Consider the following 26,207-nt stretch of genomic DNA (forward strand, 5'->3'; position numbering starts at 1 on the left):
TGATGGACACTTTTCTTGGACAACCCTCACTATAGAGAACCTTGCCTCAATCGAGGAAAATATATATTGCGATTCACTTTCACTGCAACATAGAGGGGGGTTTTAAGACAATATTTGAGACATTTTTTGGGTAAATTTTCTTAGCTTGACACAAAATAAAACATGTGTATTGTCTTAAATATTGTCTTTAATCGGATGTCTCAAATTATTGTCTTAAAAAACTGTCCCTATAAAGACGATATATAACACAAACATTATTGTCTTTTAGGAGACAATATAATTTTTGTCTCTCTAGAGACAATAATTAGGATTAACTGCTTATTGTCTTTGTAGAGACAACATGTCTTTAATCCTAGCTATTGTCTCTCTAAAGACAATATAAAATTATATTTAAAGACTATAATATCACTTTTCTCTCTTTAGAGACAATATAAAATACAAAAAAATATCTCACCATTGAAATAAATTAATATAAAATGTATTTAATTAAAAATAAATTACAATATTATTGATTAATTCAAATTAGGGCACAATGGAATTGAACCACCCACCTTCTTCTTATAAGGCAAGAGCTCTTCCATTGAGCTAGCACCCTTTAAATAATTATGAGAGTTATGACAATCCTTGAAATTGCATAGGCATTGATTTTTTAAAAATGCTCAACAATAATCTTTGTAAATTCTATAATCATGAAATCCCTATTTTTAACTTAATAAAAATAATTCAATAGAGTTTGCTAAATGTCACAACCCTATAGAATAACCCATACATGATGGTGGATTAGGATAAGCATCTGAAACATTGTCAGTTCTTTCGAGGGCATTAATGGACTCGACTGCCAAAGGGCAGAAACATGTTTCGTTTTGGAGGTCTCTACAACAAAAAAGACATAAATCTTATTTTGTATGAAGTAAATTTAATATACTTGTAGATTTTGAAAAGAATACAGTGAAAACCACAAATTTTCATTAATTTCCACTGTAAACTCTGGAATATATATATATATAACATTGATCCTCCTTAAAATCCAACATTCTTAGAGACATCACATTCACTAACTTCAAAATGAGAAGGATCGAATGTATGAGGATCCAGAACTATTTTTGAATTACAATGAATGTTTATGAAAAGTAGCTTGACCTTCTAACCCTAACAAGGATAGATCCCTCTTAATAATGAATTTATAGAAAAGGGTGAGAGAACGATTTTGGTGCAAATGTTACTAAACAACAATCTTATTAACATTTATAGTTGTAAGTTTTACCTCTAAATCTTGAGCAGAAGCTTCATCAATTCCTCCTTCCTTTATATCTCCACCATTTGCTTTTATCAGTATTTGACTCATGAATAACATAAAATGGCAGAAGAAGAGTAAGAGGAAATTAACTAAATCTGCCATCTCTTTGATAAAATATAGTTGACCCTTATGTTGTTGTAGCAATTGCAGTTTCTGCTACACTTGTGGGAACCACAATAGTTCACGTTAATGATGCAGTAGTAGCTAGTGGTACTGTAGTTGCATTGATTGATGGCACAATACCTATGGAAGGGGAAGTTGTGAGAACATATGTGGTCATGGAAAGTGAGACAACTTTAATAGATGTAGAGATAGTTGGTGTCAAAGAAGCCATAACCTTAACTAGGTTTGTCAGCAAAATATGCGTAACTGATGTAGTAATTGTTGGAGGGCTTGTTGATGCTAAGGCTGTAGTAGATACAAATATTTTGTGAGTAGATAGATTTGGCGATGCTTTAGATGAAGATGATGTGATAACGACTAGAACATGTGATACATTCGTGGGCAATGGAACAAAGATACTTCAAAGTTTCTAACTGAAGACACTATTTTTTCTGCTTTCTCTCAAATGATCTGAGGAAATCCCACAAAAGAACTTACTAAAAGAGATTACTAAATGTTGAAAAAACAAAAAGGCACCAACCATCTCAAAGAAAAATAAGAAATAGTACAAAATTTTAGTTCATAAAGAATAGTCCACTTGGATTTTTTGTGACCTTATTGTAATAGTACCTATGCAAATAAAAGTTTTGGGAAGTGTTGTACGGAAAACCCAACACCCCCCACTTTTGACTTATTTATTTCAAATAATGGGGACCCTTTCCATAAATTGTTGGCTAAATCAATTTTTAAGATTTTCATTTTGTTAAGTGTCCTACAATTGTTCCATTTTTTCATTTTCATCTAATTTCTACTTTGATTGCTTCATTGGGTTTTTGTGACCTTATTGTAATAGTACCTATGCAAATAAAAGTTTTGGGAAGTGTTGTGCGGAAAACCCAACAACCCCCACTTTTGAATTATTTAATTCAAATAATGGGGACCCTTTCCATAAATTGTTGGCTAAATCACTTTTTAATATTTCCATTTTGTTAAGTGTCCTACAATTGTTTCATTTTCATCTAATTTCTATTTTGATTGCTTCATTGAGTTATATGTTTTGCTATCTTTCCATCGGTACTCGTTTCATCTCATTTGGTTACACGGTTTTCAAATGGTGCTCGTCCGAAGTTCGATAATTTTTACTACCTAGGTTAAAAACTGTACAAAATATATATTATTTTAATTTTTGTAAATAAATTAGTAATTGATTGCAAATATTAATTCCTAGTCATTTACTAATTTCTTCATTTTCTACTAATGGTCCTACAAAATCGCCCAACCAAATTATAGAACAATTAAATTATGTGTTTTCGAGATCTCGATAATTTATTCCAATTCCTAATTTTAAAAGAGATAACGAGACTTGAAATATCAAAATTGCAAAGTGGTTGTAGTCCACTTTGTAGGATTTTTAATTACCAAAGTGGGCCCCACTTCACCTTACCTTCTCCCTTCCTTCACAAAAAATCCCGATATAAAATTTTCCGATATTTCAAAATGTTCCAATATTCGATTTATACGTCGAGTTATTAGTTTTTACCAAAGGTTTCTCACCATCATTTAATAGCCCCCGAGTTCAAGAAATTTGAAATATAAACCGAATGATTGTGTTTCTATGGAGAGAAAGACCCACCTCCACGTGATCTTCACTATACGTCACTCCCACCTCATATTAGAACCCTGACACATTTTTACATATCGGAAGTTTTTTTCAATACCTCCAATATCCCTTATCGCTCCAATATCTCCCACCTCCTTATTAACACACTCCTCCTCCATACGTCATCCTCCATTAAAACCCACCTCCATTTATTTTTTGATTCATTTATGAATACAAAAGCCACTCGGAGTTTTGTAAATTGTGATTTGTTTTTTATAATTTTATTTTATATTAATATTATAATATATTATGTTATAATTATAATTCAATTATAATTTTAATATAATATAATTATAATTTTAATTAATTTTTAATTAATTTCATTTTGTGATTACAATTAAATCAATATTATAATCTTAATTAATTTTTAATTAATTGAATTTTGTTTTTATTTAGTTTGTAAATAATTAATTTAATTTTGTAATTACAATTAAATATTTTTTTTGGTAGGTAAGCACTCACGGGAGGTTTGAATCAGTGACGTATCACAAGGAGTGCCTTAACAGTGCACCCATTCACCGTCAATCTAAATCCCCGTGGGCTACAATTAAATAAATATTAATTAAGAAATAATTGTAATTTAATTTAAGATTAATATTATAATTAAAAATTTCTTCTTCTTTTTTTATCCGAGGCAACAAATTTTCCATAATTCTGGCAATTTTGACACTTCAACTTTGGAAGCTCATAAGTTGAGTTCTACTTGGCCAAATGAGGCTCAATATGGCATGTTGGATAGATAAAATGATGGAGAATATTTATGAAGTGGTTTCATAACTAGATTTGATCATTTAATGAGTTTAAAATTTAACAGAAGATCAAGCTCCGAATTCTGAGTTTAATTTTCTGCATTTTCATTTGCTCATAACGTCTATTGAATACATATCCATTCGTCTATGTTCTCCTTGACCGATTAGATATCTATAGGGATCAATGAAAAACCCAGATTTCCTTTTATTTTTTTATTTAATTAAGTTTTGATTGGAAATATTTTGTGTTCCAGATATGGTATTTTGATTTAATATGTATTTTAATTGGTTTTGGCAAGAAAACTATTGAAGAGGCGAGGAGGAACAAATTTCAATCAATGGGATTTCTCCAACAATAGAAGAATATGAATTTGGACCAAGGAAAATTGTTGGAGCATAATTTTTCTTCAACAACTCTCCTATTTGGAATTAGTTTTTAAATTATAAATAGTGGTTTACAGAATGTATAAAGTGCTTCTCTGTTCTCCAATTTTGTTATCCTTAAAACACTATTGTAATAGTGATTTTAGGTTGTAGATAGAGAGGGTCAATCTTAGATATGAGGAATATTGAGCTTTATTTTTTGCAAATCTGAACTATGTATGAGAGGTAGAGCTTGCACTATTGCAGCACTTGCTTTTAGCAACAGAGTTTAAACTTTGGAGAAGATTGTAGGAGATCAGATTCAAAGAACAAAGTAGGAGAACCGATTCAAATTTATTTGTATTAGAAACACTATTATTTTTAATATGAAATTCATTTTTGATGACATAATTATGTTAATTGGATTTATATTATGCACTATTATAGATATGAATTCATGTCTTGCATATTAGCTATATAATCTGTTTGCTTCATAGATCTGTTGTTAATTTCCTCTTATGCTCATATGCTTAAATCAGATTTCTAAGTCACTATTTACTCAGAAATCTGTCAAATAATTCTCATTTAATTTCCATTGGCATTATAAGAACTATTTCCTGATGTTATTGGTTCATCATTCATTGTTAATAGATCTCTAAACAACATGTTTGGTAAATTATAATATTAGTTAATTGAACTACTTCATTAGCCAGATATTCACAATAAACCGGGCATGTTGAAATCTCAATCATTTAATTGCTTTGCTCTTGATTGGTTCAGGTCTATATCTTCCTAATCGAGATAGGCTTAGGATTTTATTTTCTTGCATATAGATTTAATTCTACATTTCTAGAAAATTTAGTTGTGGCTTGGCTAAACCCTAGATCAACTTAAGGATCACTTTCTTGCTTGATTAGCAAGAGGGTTGATCTAATGCCTCTTCTCTATTGGTAAGTGAAATTTATACTTTAAGCTAGTAGAGATAGAGAGAAGGTAACTGGGCCTAGTTTAACCAATTAGAACTAGCATTCCAAACGAAAAATGAGATTCTCTAACGTCCCGACTGGGTGGTCTCCCTTATAATGTTGACATAGAAAATTTCAAACCATGAGCAGGAAGTTAGGAATTTTAGATAAATACAACAAAAATTACCAGTTTGACTTAAACATCAGGTCAACAATGATTAAAAAATAATATTTATTCACTTTCACCCCTATTGTGAATTCTTTCCGAACAGTGGTTGCATCTTCCCACTGTGTTAGGAATGTAGAACAACATTTAAAGAAACTCCAAAGAATCAGAGTAGAATGGAATAAATATTGATGTGGAACAAAATCCACAACATGGATTTTCCTCTTTAGTAATAGCTTTGTTGTAATAAATATCTTCTATACATCACAAAGATACATCAACATAAGAATATAATTATTTGATTAACAAAATAACAATGAAACTTCTCCAAAGAATAAGACTTCTACTTTCTCACCCAATAAAAAAACAAAGGAATTGTTCCCAAGTAGGATATTTCAAAATTTTCACCTAATAAAAGAATCTTCATCTCTGACATGATGTTGATCCATGATTACAAGGCCCATGAGTAAATTATCATAGTTGATTCATACCAACTCAAGCACTACTTGAGCATTGAAATTTGGAAGAGTTCCACATCACAAAACTTTCATCCATGGAACAATTAGTGAGAGGAATTTATATTTATTTTTCACTCTAAATTCATGTAAACTAATTAATAATTATGTGTACATTCAACCATGTACTTCAAGAAGCACCCATGTAACTTTAGACCTCAGAATTAGCTGGAAAAAAAAGCGAAATGTTCTCCCATTTTTATGTCATTAGCAACAAATTTTCGGCACACAAAAACCTAAATCAACCTAAAACATAGCCAACTATTCTCCATTAAAATTATCAAGCAGAGAAGAGATTGCTTCTATAAATGTCAAGGATATTTATATATACTGAATCTCTAAAGAATGACATCATATATTAAAATAACTAACCCAAGCATATAATGAGAGAAATCCAGTGTTATCTCACCTCAATTAGTGTCATCAATTCTAAAGGCTTTTCCCAACTTTGCTTCCTTGTCTTCTTGTTAAAATAATATCTACACAAAATCATAAGATTGCAATTCACTCAAAAGTGTCATTTCAATTAAGACATTGTAAAATATAGAATTAGTAAGTATTGGAATGTACAAATTAAATTTCTTCCTAGAACAAGCAAGTTCACAAAGATTCCAAAGTATTAGATACAAAAGTTCTTTGTTGCATAATATAAATGATTTTAATGTTTGTAGTATTTCTATTGAAAGTATTAACTAAATAGAAATTGAACATGTAAGCAATGGGAAGCACCAAAACATCACAACTACATGTATCCCTCATCTTGTTATTTATGAGATCAACCTTATTCTGTCACTTCTAACTAAATAGTGACATATAAAAACAAGTAATACACCTTTAAATTACCATTACTCATACCTTCTTCCATCCATGGTTGTATGTTCTTTCCATTCTCAAGAACTTTGTAAGTTGGAATTACCAGGTTGTACAATAGCTCCCTTTAAAATATAGAATAAATTTCAAGTTAGTTCAAAAATATACCACTCATATGACTACAAATATAGTAATATAGTAGCTCCATGTTTTTCTGAATCTAGAAAACCTAATTAGTTTGGAAGATATCTATAATAATACCCATGGAATAAATTTAATATGATTCAAAATATTATAGGAGCTGAAGCAAAACCAATAGTAGATTGTTTCCCTGTTTGCATCCCTTGAGATGCAGGGACACTATTTTGATTTGCAGATCCCCACTACTAAGTTCTAGAATGCACGAGTGACATGTGTCAAGGATGAGAAATAGCTTGATATTGTGGATTAACACTATATGAATTTTGTGACTGACCGTAGGTAGTTGGAACAAACTAGAGAACATAAAATACATGAGTCAAGAAAATAGTGAAAAGAATACTTCCTACAAACCTTGTTCAAAAGAAAATGCATTAAAATGCTATAATAAGTATTATATAAATAAAAGTTGATGGCATCGTATAAGATGATGATAGTGGTAATGCCATGGCACCTAAACTAGGTGGAAGTGGCATACTAAGAGGATGTTGAGATTTTTGAGGCTGCTAAGATGGAGGAGCCCCCCTTGTCATTGGCCTTGGTTACTGAATATGAGTCGTAGAAAGAGCCTAAGATAAAGGTAGAGCTTGTTTTTATTGCCCTGGACGTGGAGGAAAATGTTGAATTTTTGGAGGATACTGCACAGGTTGTGGTTGAACAAATGGAGCAGTTCTAATGTTTGGTGGTGGTATAGCTTGAAACACAGGCTAAAAATGTTGGCTACTTAACTTCATAAATTGTTGACCTATTTGTGGTGGTGCTCCAAGTCCAAATTGCATTCATTCATCAATTTCTTTGTCAAGCGCATCATTTAATAGAAATCACATGCACATGTCCAAATCAACACTAATCAGTATGGCACATATGTAAAGGCAAGAAAACATCAACAAGACACATATCGTACTTGCATTGGCTGTAGAGGTCCAAATTTTTTAATTCCTAAAGACACCATGCCAGGTGGTCAAGATGGCTACAAACACATTTAGAAAAGTCATAAACAAGAATTAAGATGTCATTATATCTGTAGAACCAAAATAATATTCAATCTGATTCAAAACATCAAACTCATCCTTACTATTTGTCCAGATGATACAAGATTCCCTATAATGTCAATTTGTGGAGGCCCAAGAACATGCCCAGAAATTGCTAAAGTGGCTACTGTGTTGGGTCCTTAGACAATTGTCATTCTTGAAAATCTTATAAAATGTGAAGGTGTTGTACAAAGAGAAAAATATGAAACATGACCTCAAGCAGGGTTCCTGAGGGACTCTTGCGAGTAAGCATATGAAGAATTATAAAACCTTACCATAAGATTACCCAAACCTTCAGCTTAGCCATGAAAATTTGGTTAAACAAATGCACAATCATCGTATTTTTGGACAAATAGTTTTGTCACTACCACTCTATATTATATTGCCAAATTGTGAAAAAATTAAAATAGGTACATGATGTTCATTGAAATAAGCAAGAATCAACATTATTTCCAATCTAGATGATCCAAAACTTGGATGGGAAAAAAGGTCAGCAAGGCCAAAGAATAATAGTTCAACTTGAACTCACATTAGGGGAGTTTGAGGTCTAAAATGGGCCTCCTAAGGAAATTATAAAATAATAGTGGAAATAATAAAATAAGATTACATTACATCATCAAATTTTAGAGGAAGAAAAGAAAAAACTATTTTTTCAACTCGTATTTTCAACTTATCTCCCTATGGGTTTACTCAAATTTTGAGTGGAAACACTCGTTGGGTGCATAATTTGATTCCTCATCCAAGGAATACCCATATTGCATACTTTCAATGGACCCTGCTATAAAAAAAATGAGAAATAAATTGAAAATGTGATTGCAATCACGTTTTTTCATGTATTTCTCATTTTTCATATAGCAGAGTCCATCAAAAGTATGCAATATGGGTACTCTTTAGGTGAGGAATTAAATTTTCCATCCAACGAGTACTCCCGCTCAAAATTTGAGTAAAATCTTAGGGAGATATGTTGAAAATACGAGTTGACAAAGTGGTTTTATTATTTTATTATTTTTTAATCTTTTTACTCTTTTATTCCAAAAATGGTGAATCGTCCCCCATGGTTGACATCATCATCTTGAATCATATTGGTTCTTATAAAGTTTATTTTGGTTGTACATTTTTCTTAGGAGACCCATTTTAGACCTCAAAATTCCCCTAATGAAAAGACTAGGGACAATATCTTGCTTAATGTATTAGGAGTAAGAATAGTTGCGTATACATAAATTGTATTATGAAATGTGTGGCTATTTGGTTGGTCTTCCCATTTTGGGTTACCACTATAAATGTTGTGTAAAAAGTCAATATGTCACTACTTTCCTTTTCTTTCTTAAAAATATGATAACTTTTCTCCTCTTTCATAGGTTTACAAGTCACTGAGAAAAAACACGAAAGACAACATGCAGAAGATCCTGCCAAAAATCTGAGAAGAATGGGTATTTTCTGTTTGATTTTTATAATGGCATGAAAAAATCATGTAGTTTATCAGACCCATCAGTCAATCTCACTAAACAATTAAAAATAAAAACTTAGCACTTACTTGCCATTCAAATTTCAGGCTAACTAATGCTTGCAAGTCAAACTCACTGCTGACAAGTCACACTGGTAGGTAGAAATTTTGCCTCATACACAAGTTAAAACAACTAATTTTCTGAGCTATGTAAAGTCTGAGACGATTCCAAATTAAATAAGTGAGTTTCATTACTATTGTTAGAAATGAACTTGCTACTATGGACTGTATTGGTGGATGCATTCTCAATGCATGAAAAAAATTGTTGCAAGGAAACTAAACAATCAAGCATACGCCAACATCAAATGGCTAAAACAAAAGAGAAAAACCAAAAGATTAGGATAAGAAAATAAATCCAAGTGAAGCATTTGGCAATACATAAAATATATGTAGATGATATCCAAATGTTCAAAAAATAACAAATTCCATTGGTAACCAAAATCCTAAATAAACTTTGAGAATGACATATCCTACAAGCAAGTATTTCAGAATGAAATATTTGGTTGTAAATACAATGTCATGATATCCAGGATGTTTGGAAAAGCCAAAATAAACTTTTCTAATATTGTGTCGTCAACTCTAAAATGTACGCAAAAATCCCAAAGTCATAAATTATAACTTCAAACTTCTTCAATAAATTTATAAATTATTTTACATTGTTATCTAATTAACTATTGGACTTTATACTGGGTCCAGAAGACAAATCCCTAAGGCAGAGAAGAGCTTGAAGAGGCAAAGGAAATGTTTATTTCAGATCCCAACCTACATAGTTGGGGATGCACATACATGGATCCCTATATCATTAAGATTAATCTATGTTTCGTGAAGGCCGAGTGGACCTCCAAAGGACCACAACTGCCTCTAGGCATAGGGATAACTTACAAAGCCCCAGATCCAAAGTGAAAAACCATAGATGCTTCCTTTAGTGGGACTGATTTTCCCAAATTAGAAATCTTCATTGCAAATCTGCACTCGAGGAGGTCATTACCGAAAATGGCCCACGCTTTTGGGGGTTTTCTTGGTCTAAATGATCCAGATTTAAATAGGAACGCAACAAATTACAGAATAACCATAAACACAGATATGCAGTGGAAATAATACTTCATTTCATTAATGTAAAATACTGAAATATTCTTACAAACAGTAATGGAAATAAACTAGCTAGGGCGATGGTAGCTTATCTCTGAGAAGAGATGTGGTGGCTACATGCCTCTGAACTGTTTTGAACTGTGTTAAAATGAGGCTCGAAGGCCTATTTATTGTTGAGAAACAATGGAAAACCTTTCACATCCCGAAACCTAACCCTAGAAGATGAAACACCAAATTGTGGGCCCCATTTGGGTAAATTGGTACATCAATTTCCTGGGGTCATAACTTTGGCATACAATCTCTGTTTGATGCGTACAATAGCTTGTTAGAAAGATCTATCTGAGCACTACCACTTGGATCCATATTTCCCCATATTTCCCAAAAAACGTCGTTTAGGGCCTCAAAACGGCTCCGGAAGTTCAGGACCCGTAAAACTGCTAAAAATAGTAAACTGTGCTACATTTTAGGAAACTGAAAAAGCTGAAAGAGACAGTTGTGGGGGTCCAAATGGGATAGGTGGGTGGCCACCAACATCCATCTGGATCATTCCTCCCCCCTTAGGAAGCAATGGTCCCCATTTTGTTGAGTTCCTCCATCTGCTGAACTTGGTCCCTAGTGAGTTGTTCTGCAATCTCTGATGTGTTCAAAAATGGTGGGAAGCATGGTCGACGACGGTCCACATTGATCACTTGGTGAAAGCGAAGGAATGGAGGAATGCTATGCTTCAAAGAATTGTTGCCCATAGCCTTGGTACTGGTGTAAGGATCATGTCGGAGTGGTCTAAGTTTTTGATGGGTTCTAGTAAGGCGTTCTCTCTATAGATGCAACCAAACTTTGTCGCCCACCTGAAACTTGTGTGGTACCCCTATGGGTGAGGAGAAGTTGTTCCTGTGTCTTGTCATGACTGTATCCCTTTGCTGCTGCTGCTGCATGGAGGAACCCTCGCGGGAGTCATGGATGTGAAGACAATCTTCCCCTTACTTTGGGAGTGAACCAGACAGATGAATTTCCTGGTCTGGGAGATGAGCTTGCTGCCTTTCTTAGCGGTGATCAAAGATGTGGCGGTAGGTGGGGCTACCTCTGGTATCCTGTATAATGAATTATTCAAAGAAATAATGACAACACAAGGCCTGGACTCATACACAGCATGTCACCTCCACAAGTATGGCTGGCCTAATAATACATCACAAACATCGATAGGTGTAACATCACACAATACCTCGTCTGTGAAGGGTTTGATGCTGTAGGGAAGGTGGCACTGCTGGCGAACTTTCAGATCTCGTCCTTCGTGAAGCCACCCGATACTGTACGGCTGCGGGTGCGGTGTAGTCGGTAGGCCCAACCGCTTCATGACCTCTGCTGAAATGAGGTTCTTTTGGCTGCCACTGTCAACAATGAATTGCAGCGGCGAACCCTTCACCCACATCTGTGAGTGGAAAAGACGCTCCCCCTCTTCTGGTTCTTCGAGCTCATTTTTCTGGATTTTGGCGGTGGCAACAATGGCGCTGGGATCTGCATCAATGATCTGCTTCCCTTTGCCATTCCCCTTGTCGGGTTCTGGCTCAAGGTCAGAACATGCATCTGATTCGGAAGCCTTCAACTCGACCACCAATGACTGCTTGGTTCGACACTCACTTGTGTTATGAGTGGGACCCTTGTGGAACTCACACCACTTTCCTGTGTCCTTCTTCGGCTTCGTGGTGTTGTTCTTTTCTTGCGGCTTCGAGGGGTTGTCTTGGGTCACCCCGCCTTGGCTTTGTCCTTTGGGCTTCGGATTTGCAGATCCAATGTCTCGCTTCTTCTGTTTGAACTTTTGCTCGATTTTGACAGCGTATCGGTATGCTGTGCCGAGTGAGGAGATGTTCAAAAAATCCATCTCTTCCTGGATGTATCTGTGTAGGCAGCTGTGGTATTTGAGTACCAGATGCAGCTCAGAATCTTTGATACCCAACTGTATGAGAAGGGTATGAAAAATGTTTGTGAACTCTCGCACATCTTGGTCTCGTCCCTGCCGTAGTGTGGTCCATTTGATGTATTTGTCCTCATAGCTTTTGACAGGGTAGTACTGCTCCTTGACGGCATCTCGGAATGAATCCCAAGTGGGTGCGGCTGAAAATAGTGAGCCTGTGCTTTCATCCTTCTGCTCGTAGTAGGTTTCCCACCAATCCTTGATGTGGGGGGCTGCTTTATGAAGAGCAAAAAAATTCTTTTCTCGACTCGAAAATTCATGAACAGAAAAATACCCTTCTAGCAGATTTAACCATTTATCTACCGCATCTGCGTCTATTTTACCCTCGAAGATGGGGATTTCAAAATTCACTTGTACCTTAAACGGTGTGGCATTTCCAGAGTAGCTGTTGGAAGTCGATGCGTCGCTTCTGGGTAGCCGCTAAAGGATCTGGGAAAAGCTGTCCATCATCGCGTTCCGTTGTTGCTCGAGGGCTTCTTCGGGCAAGATTTTGATAGGATCTCCTGCCCCCTCGTCTTTCTTCTCATCTGCCATGGGAGGCCGTCGAGATTTGCGAGGCTGGTCTTGCAAAGGTTCGACCAGTTCAAGCCCTAACTCCTTATATCCCGACCTTGTTGGGGACATGCAAAGAAAAACAGAGAAAAAGCAAACCGCTCTGATACCACTGATCCGGATTTAGACAGGAACGCAATAAAACACAGAGATAACCATAAACACAGATATGCAGCGGAAATAATACTTCATTTCATTAATGTAAAATACTGAAATATGCTTACAAACAGTAATGGAAATAAACTAGCTAGGGCGATGGTAGCTTATCTTTGAGAAGAGATGTGGTGGCTACATGCATCTGAACTGTTCCGAATTGTGTTACAATGAGGCTCAAAGGCCTATTTATTGTTGAGAAACAATGGAAAACCTTTCACATCCCGAAACCTAACCCTAGAAGATGAAACGCCAAATTGTGGGCCCCGTTTGGGTAAATTGGTACATCAATTTCCCGGGGTCATAACTTTGGCATACGATCTCCATTTGACGCGTACAATAGCTCGTTAGAAAGATCTATCCGAGCACTACCACTTTGGGAGGCAACATGGGTCCATGGACCCATGTTGCCCCAGATTTCCCAAAAAACGTCGTTTAGGGCCTCAAAACAGCTCCGGAAGTTTAGGACCCGAAAAACTGCTAAAAATAGTAAACTGTGCTACATTTTAGGAAACTGAAAAAGCTGAAAGAGACAGTTGTGGGGGTCCAAATGGGATAGGTGGGTGGCCACCAACATCCACCTGGATCACTAAAGGTGAGGGTTTCCCACAACAGGCAAAATGGGGTGCCATGAAGAAGCTTCAGGGAACAAGGGTAGCCGCGATCCATTGGAGAAGGGCAAAGTAGCACATAAGGTCTGGTGCTAAGGATCACCTTGGACCAATATACGATGATCATCAGTGGGTAACATGAGTCCACAAACTAAACAACCCAGATCAACAGAGAGCTACAATGATTATGCAAAAACACCACAAAGAGGCAAATACCCCAATATTGGATCTTGAAGCCTCTGCAACTGAACTGCTCGAAGGTAAACAAAGTACCCTCTTTATTAGGTCTATGGAAGGGAACACAATATGCATCAAGATAGGGAGTTGGGAGGAGATAAAAACACTCAAAAAGAGGATACAAGAAAGGATAGGTATCCCACCTTGTAAACAACTTCTGATCTACGCGGGAAAAGTATTGCAGGAGGAGCACAAGCTAAAAGAATACGACATAGGCAACGACTCAACTATCTACCTCAACACAAGACTTCGTGCAGGCTGCTCGGGCACGCGTTCAAAAGGACCTATTTCCTTCAAAGACGTAGTAAAAGGGAAGATGGTACTTCAAGCGCAAATAGAGTAGCAAGCTACAACCTCTGGTGCCTATATTGTCGAGCAGACAACTCAGAACCCTGCATTAACAATTTCCACACCTGAGGTAAATGAAATACATGATGATTATTTATCTAAAGTAGTGATATGCAGGTTCAATGGGTTTTGGCCCAAACTGGAAGCCCTTAGTCAATGGATTTACTCCATATGGACAGAAAACTGTGATATCCACCTCTGTTCAAAAGGATTTTTTATTGTCGAATTCTACACAGTCAATGACAAGGAATATGCATTGAACAAAGGACCATGGATTTGGGGTAATGCTGGCCTTTTTATGACATCTTGATTTCAGGAATTTGACCCAAACACCATGGTGGTTTCCAAAATTCCTGTGTGGGTAAAACTATACAACCTACCTCTGCACTTTTGGCACATCAAAGTATTAGTAGGCATTGGCAATGCTTTGGGGAAATTCTTAAAAGTAGACAGTGAGCGCCTTTGCAAGGATATCTACACTTTTGCCAGGATTTGTGTGGAGGTTGATCTTAGTCAAGGTTTACCAGACCACATCCTCTTACTCCACAACGAAAAGCAATGGGCCCAGCCACTTGATTATGAAAACATTGCCTTCAGATGCCACATTTGTCGTCAAACCGGTCACCTACAAAGCACGTGCCCACAAAACAAAAAAGACAGGAAAAGAAGACAACCACCAAAGCTGAAAGGATGGCAGTTTTCAGCTACACTAACAAATGACATAGAAGAGGAAGAAAACACAGAAAATGCCACAAACAACATATTCCAAGAAGCAAAATATCCAAGAAATAATCCAAAACCGAACGAACAAAGAACCCTACAAAACGCACAAAATGATGAAAATCAGAATTGCTCTGCTTTAGTTCCAAACACAACCATTCCACAACAGCAAAGTGAGCAACTCATACCAGGGCAAGTAATTGGTGGCAGCAAGCGAGTACACTCTATGGAAAGTTCAGATTCGGACAAAGAAACTCCAGCCGCTATAAATGAAGCACAAATGTCTATTGTAACATCCACTCCCAACAATGGAGGTTGGCGGAAAGTGGAAAAAAAGAAAGGTAGGAAAGCATAGATAGCCATTAAATTATTTTTTAGATCCTGTTGTATCAGGACAAGTTTTGATAAAACATATGCTGTTTCAACATCTACAACATGTAATTTTATTCAATATGAATAAAATTACAAATTTTCCATTTGGAAAAAAAGAACTATTGGACTTTATAATGTTTTGTATAGATATATATTTTTTAAAATAAAGTTTTAACATCAATATTTCATAAACTATTTAAAATCATTTTAAATAACAATACAGTTTTGAACCATAAATTTATTTAAGCCCAAATAAACTTTTGTAATGTTGTGTCTTCAACTCTACAATTTACACAAAAAGCCCAAAGCCTCGAGGGTTAGTTCAATTAGTTGAACCATCTATCCAAGGAATGGTACCGACAAGGCAACCATAGGTCACAGGTTCAAATTCAATAGAGTCCCTTAGGGTTGTAAATCACTATGTAGTTGGTGTTTGAGCCACACTCCTTCCAGATAGTCTAGGGAAGAGGAAGGATCCTAGAAGGTTTTCCTTAGAAAAAAATATTGAAAGTCGAGGGGGAAGGAAATAAGGGTATTTGCAAATAGAATGTCATAATATAAATTAATTGCAACAAATAACTTTTCCAGACCTACTGTTCATTGAAAATATTGGGAAAAGGATAATTTCCAACCTATTTATCCATTTGCATGTTTATAGCAGATCCATTGGAACTCGAAATTCAACTTGGTTGATAAAGAAAATGTGCATGCATTTGTCACGATATGTGAAGTAAATAATCATCTATCACAATAGATATTCCAATACTTTTCTCATAGTGCTCATACCTCTATAATTTGGATTTCGTTTATGTCCTTTCTGCACACACTAACCACTTGATGTACCATCATTTACACTCACCAAGCATATAAAGATAATATTTCCTAAATTTTCCTTTGGAACAATTTGCGTTGATAATAATACATGTGTTGGAGAGTGTTCACAACTTATTATCAGAATAGGTGAAATTCACATGTGGTTTGGGATTTGGTGACAGTTTTCTGGTGGTGCAACTATGGAAACTGTGTTTTTGTAGAATTTGTTTTTCATTGGTGATAATAGTAAGATAATTTATCACTTACATAATTAAAATCCAAACATGGAGCCAATGGTGGTAGCAGAATATATGCCCCTTGAACTGGCATCTGAGCCCAAGGATATCCATGCCATGTGGTGCAACCCCCAACATTAGGGTATGCTTCTCAAAGTAAATTCCAATGAACATGGTCAAAATCAACCCTCTTGTCACTAGAGAAAATTTTATATTCCCCAATAGTTAAAGATGAGAATGAGAGAGAGAGAGAGAGAGAGAGAGAGAGAGAGAGAGAGAGAGAGAGAGAGAGAGAGAGAGAACTATTATACTAACAATATGAAAAAATCACAAACGAAAAACAAAAAGGAAATGCAACACTAACCCTGTAAATTAATCCAATAACTGAAGTGAATGACTACCAACCCTTTAACAAATGCCATGGAAAGATAAAGTCACTGGCTAATTAAGGTCATATTCATAAATATGCAAGCAGTCACTGGCTAATTAATCATATTCATAAATATGTAAGAATCCAATAAAATTATATTTAAAAGTTTTGAGTGGCTTAAACTAGAGTATCAGCCTGTAAAATGTTTAAGATGGGCTTCAACACCTTTAAGAAACACTTCCCATTGTTGACTAAATCAAACTCAAAATTGTTATTCTCTATTATGAACAAGAATTTTGTTAAACAATGTTCTAGATATCTCAATAATTTTAAATTATTGGTAAAGGGTGCTGCATTTTTACCTGGTGCTTCCAAAGGAATTCCAATGTTTCCCTAAGATACATTGAGGTATGCGTTTGATAATGCCGTCAATTTGGTTTAGCTAATTTGGTGTGTTTAGAGGTTGTTTGAATGTTTGCTTAATTATATGATATGAGCATGTGTCTATAAGATTTCATGAAGGAATAATCTTGTTTTAAGTTGGTTGTACTAACACATTATGGGCTAAGACAACTGATATGTACTTGAGTGTAAGTGGGTGGTAGTTTTAGTATCATGATTAATGATTGTAAGTTGATTATGACATGATTGTTAGTATTAGTAAAGGTTGATTTCAAATTAATAGACGTGATGTCTTGATCTTGGAACATGTGACTAACATGCGTGAAGAGTTGCAGGGTGATATGCTTGGTATCAACATGAAAAAGTAACAGTTGATTTGTTTATATAACTAAAAATTGGGTGATGTGATAGGACATAATAAGACTCAGTTGTAGCAAGGTAAAAGTAAAACAAAGGAATTGGGTGAGAATTTCTTTGGCTATGTTTGGAAACTGCAATTTCAAATGGATGAGTGTTTTGTATGCATACAAGAAGTCTTCTTAACCTTGATTTTGTTTGACATTATCTAGAATATGCTATATTCCTGAACATGTATTTGACAAGTGTAACAAATGGATTTTAGTATGGTTGGATCCGTCAAGGAGTTGGAGTACCTTGAGAGGACATATGTACTCATTCAGTTATAGGTCAACGTGCATGACACAATAAGATAAGGTAACTGGTATATTGTTACATTTAGTTATGCATTGATAGTCTTGGGTTGAGCTTTCCCTTGGAAGCATTGAGAACCCATGGGGATTGAGTCATGGTTTATTGTTAGTTTCGTACTTTTAGTATTTTGTGCTTTGTTTGTACCTAATTTTTATTTTTGTTTATGTCTGGTGCATGGCCATGCCACTTTGTTTGTGGTGTCATATTTCTATTATTTTTTCACGGTTTTTTTCTTGGTTTCTTTTGGTTATTTCCTTTTATATTTTGAGCGTCTTCAGAATTAGTTGGGGAAGGAGGAAGTTCATGATTATGTTGGTGTCTATATATGGATATATGTATGTATGTATGCCATTTTTTGATAGGGTTTTCAGGAATCATGCTTGTGGAGGAATGATTGTTTATGCAGGTGAATGGCATGAAGAGGTTCTTGATCTATGAGGAATCAAGTGGGAAGAGTAGCCCTGATAGATCTATGAGGTCATTATCATGTGGATACGAATTGATATTATGTGATTATACTATGTCTATGTTTATACTATTGTGGGTAATGCTGAGGGATACATTAGATGAATGAAAGCAATGAGATCTGTGAAATGATGGGATAAACATGGATAGTGGAAAGACACTAGAAGAAAGGTTTCTTGGTAATGACAGTGTGGCCTTAGGGTGTGTAGTATCAATATTGTGTACATGTAGCATATGCAATATTATGTACATATGGTGTTGTGTGCATATTGCATATATGGTGTTGTGTACATGTTGCGTATATGGTGTTGTGTGCATGTTACACATCCGGTCTTGAATATGTAGTGTTGGGTACAAATGGTGCTATGTACATGTCATATATGTAGTGCTATGTATAGATGGCGTTGTGTACATGTTTTACATGCAGTGTTCTGTACATGTGGTGCGGTGTACACATTGTACATATGGTGTTGAGTACATGTTGTACATGCGTTGTTGTGTACATGTTGTACATGTGGTATTGTGTGTGTGCGGTGCTGTGAACACGTGGTGTTGTGTACATGTTGTAGAGGTGGTTCTATGTACATGTGGTATTGTGTACACATTGTGTAGGTGGTGTCGTGTACATGTTCTGTAGGTTGTGTTATGTACACGTTGTGTAGGTAGTGCTGTGTACACGTTGTGTAGGTGGTGCCATGTACATGTGGTGTTGTGTACACATTGTGTAGGTGGTGCTGTGCACAAGTGGTATTGTCTACATGTTTTACATGTGGTATTGTGTGCATATCGTACATTTTGTGTCATGTACATGTGGTATTGTGTGCATGTTGTACATGCTGTGTCACGTACATATGGTATTGTGTGCATGTCTTACATGCATTATATACATAGGGTAATGTGCTATGTGCATTGTGTAGTTGGTGTATCGTGACATGTGTAATAATTTTGTTGTACTATATGTATTTATATTTATTGTGTTGTACATCGAGTGTAGGTGTATGTATTGCATTGTGGTGTACACCGGGTATAGGTGTATGTATTATGTTGTGTGGTACATCGGGTGTAGGTGTATGTGTTGTGTGGTACATAGTGTGTGGGTGTATGCGTGTGACATAAATTGTATGTATGTGTACGTAATTGAAGATAAGAGAAGGTACTAGGTGTTTTTCGGGTTTGGCAACCGATCTTGTGTGTGCAGAAAAGACAAAGAACAAAGGTAGAAGCAAAGAACTTATTTTAAGGATAAGTATCAGTATTTTATTTCCGTAGTAATTAAGCATGTGATCTATTATTTTGATTTATGATGGTTACATGTGATTTATGATTATGATTTATGATGTTTTCATTTTGATCTAGCCGAATGTGATATGTTTATTCATGATGATTTGATCAAACATCTATTTTTTCTTGTTGTGACAGGAAGTGAACATAATTGCAAGTGTACCTTATTGACAGGCCATCAATGAGGTATGATGTGAATTTGTTTCAATTTATTTTGAATCTAATGGAAATTATGTGCTTGGTACAACAAAGCATGAAAATGACTGGTTGGATGGTTAGAACTGGTTGCAAGAATTAGCAACAGTAGCAAAAAGGAATTGAGACAGGAATTAGTATGATGGTAAAGCACTTCAGGAGCAGGACCATTGTGGGATACTGATGCCCAATAGTGTCAATTGATTTCCATGAGATTGCTATGAAGAATATGATGGTTTTGAGGTAGGGAGATGCCTTGGTTTTTGGACCTTCCAATGCGAAGAAATATTGCCAAGGGAGGGGTCACCCAAGGGACTGTGTAGCAGAGAAGGGGATGCACATGAAACTTGGAAGGTGTGTGACTACACGGAAGGGGGTGACTGGATTTCTCAAGGGACTATGTAACTGAGAAGGGAAGGCCAAGGGATGGATTTTTTTTGGTCATAAACATTACTAGATGGAATCATATGCACATTGGGAGTGTTTCCTGTAACAATGAGCTGGTAACTAGTCACTGAGAAAATAAGTGGCACAGGATCATAATGCTAGAAATTGGATGCAAACTTTGATTTTGGAAGTGGATTATAGCCTCTCTGGAAGGAGGTGAATCCTGGAACTACTTTTAGGGTGGAGGTGTGAGCCTCTGGATTCCCTTGTTGTTGATGCAAGCATCGTATCTTTTTATTTTCTAGTTATATAAAATGTACATATGTGTATATTACTGTAAATACTATATCGAGATGTGTTATAAAGCTCCACAGACAATATGGTTATTTTCTAATTGAAGCAAATGTGCATAAGTATATGTGGTTTTTATTGTAAATACTGTAATGAGTTGTGTTATAAAGCTCCAGTACACGATATGTTTGTCATGTTTTCAGCAGAGGTCATTGAAATACTACAATGAGTTGGGTTATAAAGCTCCATAGGTAGTACATTTTTTCTTTCAGCAGTCTTGTTGGTTGTAGGTGTCATAGAACACCGAGGACGGTGTTCCCATAAGGTGGAGGGTTTCATAAAACCCTTGGTTGAATTTACATGTAAAAAAATATAAGACCAAGGTCACGGGGCACGTATTCCAAACTGAATGGTGGGTAAAACATCCTAGTGGGTGTTAATTTTGGTTAATTAATGGCTATGGAAATTTCCAAAGACATTGGAAAAGACAAAGAGGCATTAATTGGAATTTATTTATGAAAATAAAGGAAAATAGGCGAAAAGGGAGATGAGTGGTCACTGATTTGCATGAGGAGGAAATTGAAGAAAAAATAGAAGAAAATGAAGAAAATAGAGGCCTTAATAATAAAAGGGCTTATGAGGATCAGTTCATGACTTTTGTCAGTGTTATCTTTTGTTAGTTTAGGCTTGGAGCTCTATTTTATTCTCTCTCTATGATACTCTTGCACAGTTAGAGTTTTCTTGGAGCACTCTTCGAGGAATTTTGCAAACCTTGGAGTTGGAGAAAGAAGGCAAAGGAAAATTAGGATAGGAACGTAGGACAACAGGATCAAAAACTATAACAGGTTTTATTTCTAGGTACATACTTGCATGTATGATTTCCTTTCTACTTTTGGCATGCATGGTGTATTCATGTGGTTATTTGGTCATGATCTGTCATTGGCATGGAGGATTATTTGGATCGACAGTGGTTTTAGACTTACCATTTATTAGATAGCCATGATGTTGTAGGGTTTTCCATTTCTTTCTGATTGGTGCTCATGTTCCTTATGGCTTTGGGTTAAGTTATTAGTTCCTCGAGCCTTGGTTGGAAAAATACTCTAGAATCCCTAGAACAACTTGGGTTGATTTACTAGTACTGGAAGCCTTGGTTGGAAAAATGCCCTGGAAGCCTTGGAACAACTTGGGTTGAGTTACTAGTCCTAGATTCCTTGGTTGGACAAAAATTCTAGATCCTTTGGCGGGTTGAGCTACTAGTCTGGGAGCCTTGGTTGGAAAAACACTCTAGAGCCCTGCAACAACTGTGCGTTGAGTTACTAGTCCTGGAGATGGGTTGGAACAAATGGTTTGGAGCCCTGAACAACTTGGGTAGAGACCTATTTGGTGATGGTTAGTGATGTCTGATCGTGATGTTGAATCACTAGTTGAGGGATGAGGTGGTTTGGCCTCTGGAAGCCCTGGTTTGGTTTTAATTGATTTATTTCGTGAGATCCCACATTCATGCTTGGAATATGATACAGGGGTGATTGGAAGAAAGAGAGATTTGGTTCAACCCAATATATGGTCACGTGGTACGTGGAAGTCCCTAACTTGGTTGGATTTTCATATGATAATAAGATCTCTTTTCCTCTAGTGTTCTATGTGTAACTTTTTATTATGTGGCTATGATGGTTGTTCTATTATTGTTATTTATCTGGTTATATGCTAGTTACAAGCATGATTTTATGACAATCTTGAGTTATGGCTCTCATCATGTTTTGGTTAGTAGATGAAATATTAATGAATGAATGACCTAATAGATGATAATGTAACTATTGTGAGAGGGAATAAAACCTTATTGATGATTCTCAGACAAGTATGCAACCCCTATAATCAGATATGTACTTATGACCTGTATATTACATGTTCATGATGTGCTTGATGAAATTTTTGTCATGGATAGGCCTGGTTAGGTCAAATTCTTATCTAAATTTTGTGTGAAAGGCTTTTTCCTGGTGTCATTCATTATTCTGGAAAGTTTACTGAAGTTCTCGACAATGGTCTGGAGACTAGCTTGAAAAAGTTGCTTAAATTTCGTAGTTGTTGACACAAAACTGGGTGAAAAAGTTTGCAGTCGCATGGAGGCCTTGTTGTGGGAGTGACTGGAGGGTTATAGTCACATGGAGGACTTTTCATGGGAGTGACTGGGGGTTTAGTTTAGTTAAAAATAAAGTTAACTCAGGTGTTGGGCACTTGGAGCGGCTGGTTAGCCCCTGGGGGTCCTGTAGCTCTCGAGGAAGGTCAATTTGGTTTTGGTTTGTTGATTCCACTTCCTTAACTATACTTTGGGATTTGAATCATATCATAGTAACTCTTCATCACATATTTACCCTGGTGGACCAATTAGCTTGGGTAACTGTGGGAGAAGGGTGTTACATTAGCCAAAGTGTAGTTGTTTATTTAGATGATGTTACTGTGTTTCCCAGAGGAAGATCAGATCATGTACGTCATCTAAAGCAAATATTTGAGCGGTGTCGTAAATATGGGATTTCTCTCAATCCCAAGAAAATCATTTTTGGTGTGTCAGAAGGAACTCTCTTAGGACACATCATTGCAAAAAGTGGAATCAAAGTTGATCGTTAAAGGGTCAAAGCTATTACTCAGATCCCATTACTAGTGAATAATAAGTGTATGCAATATTTTTTAGGGAATATTAATTTCCCGTGAAAATTTGTCTCTGATTATGCTCAAATAATTAAATCTCTTCAAGAGATTATTAAGAAATATGCTACTTACAAATGGGACAAAAGGGAGAAGGATGCTTTAGCTCAAATTAAACAAGTTATTTTTAATGCACTTGCAATATTTGGTCCTAATTATGGCAAATATTTCTTGCTTTACACTTTCGCTTCAGATTCATCTATTGCAGCCATGCTAACTCATAAGGATGCAGAAGGAAGCATATGAAATATTTCGTTCATGAGTGCTCGCTTACATGGGTCAGATCTAAATTATCCTTCCATCGATAAACAAGCTTATGTTGTGTATAAGGTAGTGAAATACTTCAGGCCCTATCTTCTTAAAACTCACAAGATCATATTTGTGCCTCATCCAGCAGTCAAAACACTCTTTATGCAATAGGAGTTGGGTGAGAAGAGGGAAAAATGGACGATTTTTTTACAAGAATATGATCTGGAGTTTAAACCGGTTCATATCATTAAGGGTCATTGCCTCTATGAAATTGCATTCAAAGTGAGAGATGCTCCCGAGAAAGATCTTTCAGGTTGGGAAAAAGAAATAGAAATGTACAATGTTGAACATGTTCCCTAGACCAAATCTACAGTGCCATGGTATTATGATATATGGAAATTCCTAGAGCATGAGACCTTTCCCATTTAGTTATTGAACAAAAAGAAGAGGTCAATCCACCTTAAATCTCTATCCTACCATCTCATTCATGGAGTGCTTTTCAAAAATCACCAGAGCAGTGTCTTGCTAAGATGCCTTGATCCACAAGATACAAAGAAGGTGCTAAAATATTTAAACGACAAACCAACTGGTGGTAACCATGCGGGCGATACAACTGCACATAAAGTAATGAGGGCTTGTTATTACTAGCCCACCTTATTCAAAGATAATCTCACTTATGCTCGCAAGTGCCCAAATTTTCAGAGAGGTGTTGGTCAAGATCAAGAGTCAGCGACCTCAATGCTACTAGTAGTAGTCGAGGAACCATTTCAACAATGGGGACTGCATGTTATCAGAGATATATTTCCACATTCATTGAAGAAACACCGATACATTTTGACAACGACAAATTATTTTACTCGGTGGATAAAAGAAGTTCCTTTAAGATGAGTTAATGATCAGGATGTCACCCACTTCTTGAAGCATAATATTATAACTAGGTTTGGCATTCCAATGTCACTTGTCTTTGATAATGCGACTTATTTTTCTTTGTTTAAACTTTATGAATTCACATTAGAAAATGGTATTGTACTAAAGCATGTATCTAAATATTACCCACAGGGAAATGGTTTAGCTAAATTAGCGAACAAAAATATCATATGAATAATCAAGAAAACCATCTTCTTATAATTGGTATAATGCTTTAACAAATGCTTTATGGGCTGACCGTGTAACTCCTAAGCCTTCCATCAAAACCTCACTGTAATTTATGGTTTATGGTAAAGAAGTTATCTTGCCTCCGAACCTATATCTCCTAGCCTTACAAATCTCCAAAGAGTCCCAAGGTAGACCTTTCCTTCTGATTCAAAGCAAGATAGATACTTTACTAAAAGTTGAGGAAGAAAGGCTCAAAGCCAAAGAAATATTCGTTCATCAAAATTACATTAAGCGTTGGTTCAGTAAGAAATCTGCAATGACCAAGAGTTTCAAGGTGGGTAACTTAGTAATATGGAAGTGGGACAAATCCCACGAAAAGAAAATAAAACACATGAAATTCCAGCCTTTATGGATTGGATCATTTACCATCGAAGAGAAGCTTGGTCATAACACTTTCAAGCTGAAATATTTAGATGGGAGGATTTATGCTCTTCCTATAAATGGCTAAGATTTAAAGTATTATTTTCAATAGCATCTCTAAGTTGCATTTTCTATATAGTCCTGTCTCTTGTTTTGTTTTTCGTCTATGTCAGTCATATGTGTGCCATGTCAAGTTGGGTCCTCTCTTGTTATTTTTGTTTTAGTCGTTGTACATAAATAAGACATGGTGTGAAAATGCATGGCCCCAAATGACTTTATGGTTGAATAAAAGAGAAAATGTGACAACCACAATGCTTGGCTATCTGTTTGTTCTTCTTCTTTGTTTGGAAGATGCATTAGGATGAGCTAAGTCTGTATGGAAAATAATATACAATGAAAAATAAAACCTTGAAGGAACCTATTAATTTTCATATATTCTAGTATCAAAACTCCTCAACTTGGTGTAAATTGACTTGGTGTGTTACATGCTTATCCAATCTAGTATATAAAGGATAAGGGGAATATTTAAAGTGATCAAACCAATATCATAGGTTATATAAATACTTCTCTGAAGGGGAAATCTCCTCTTCTCTCAATAAGTAAGGATCCCTCTTCTTCTGGTTGAAAAGAATAAGTTTCGAAGCATAATCCTATTAAATAAATAAATAAAGGGAAAAATAAGAGAAAGGCTTCCTACGTAGGGAGATGAAGCAAGCAAGTTTTCTGATGTATTGTCCAGGCATGCTGGAAACAAAGCAATGTTTGTGCTCCTATATTGACTCCACCGGGGTACTATCCATGCCTACTGGCAACGAAGAAACACCAGAGATGAAAATCATACTCTAAATATCTTAAACTCACCGAGTACATTATCCTTTCCTAGATTGAAAAAATTGTGATTTGGCATATCTTTTGTGTGTTTGAACAAAGTGAAAGGAAGTGAGGTACTATGTAAACAACCGGGTCGAAAGGGGAAATCAAAACAATCTGATTGGTGAATCAATACTTCTTGAATGGTTGATCCTTAAACTGAAAACCTATTCCTAATCAAACAAGTTGAAGTCGTCAGTGTGTTGATGCTATAACACACTCCAAAACTTTCACTACATTCAAAATTTGGATCCTACCTCACTATTATATCAAGTGTTTCTATGGTCTTAAAGTGTTGTTTCAAGTCATTT

The 26,207-nt window shown here is 35.8% G+C and overlaps 1 pseudogene; it reads left to right on the forward strand.

Annotated features, from left to right (window-relative positions):
- The window catches only part of LOC149181516 (ubiquitin-activating enzyme E1 2-like), a 68,875-nt pseudogene extending 67,144 nt beyond the window's left edge, over positions 1-1,731 (forward strand).
- The last annotated feature ends 24,476 nt before the right edge of the window (positions 1,732-26,207 follow it).

The sequence above is a fragment of the Pinus tabuliformis genome, chromosome 3_2, assembly GCF_031772625.1.
Source record: "Pinus tabuliformis cultivar Carrire ecotype Pingquan chromosome 3_2, CPIR1, whole genome shotgun sequence".
Classification (NCBI taxonomy): domain Eukaryota; kingdom Viridiplantae; phylum Streptophyta; class Pinopsida; order Pinales; family Pinaceae; genus Pinus; species Pinus tabuliformis.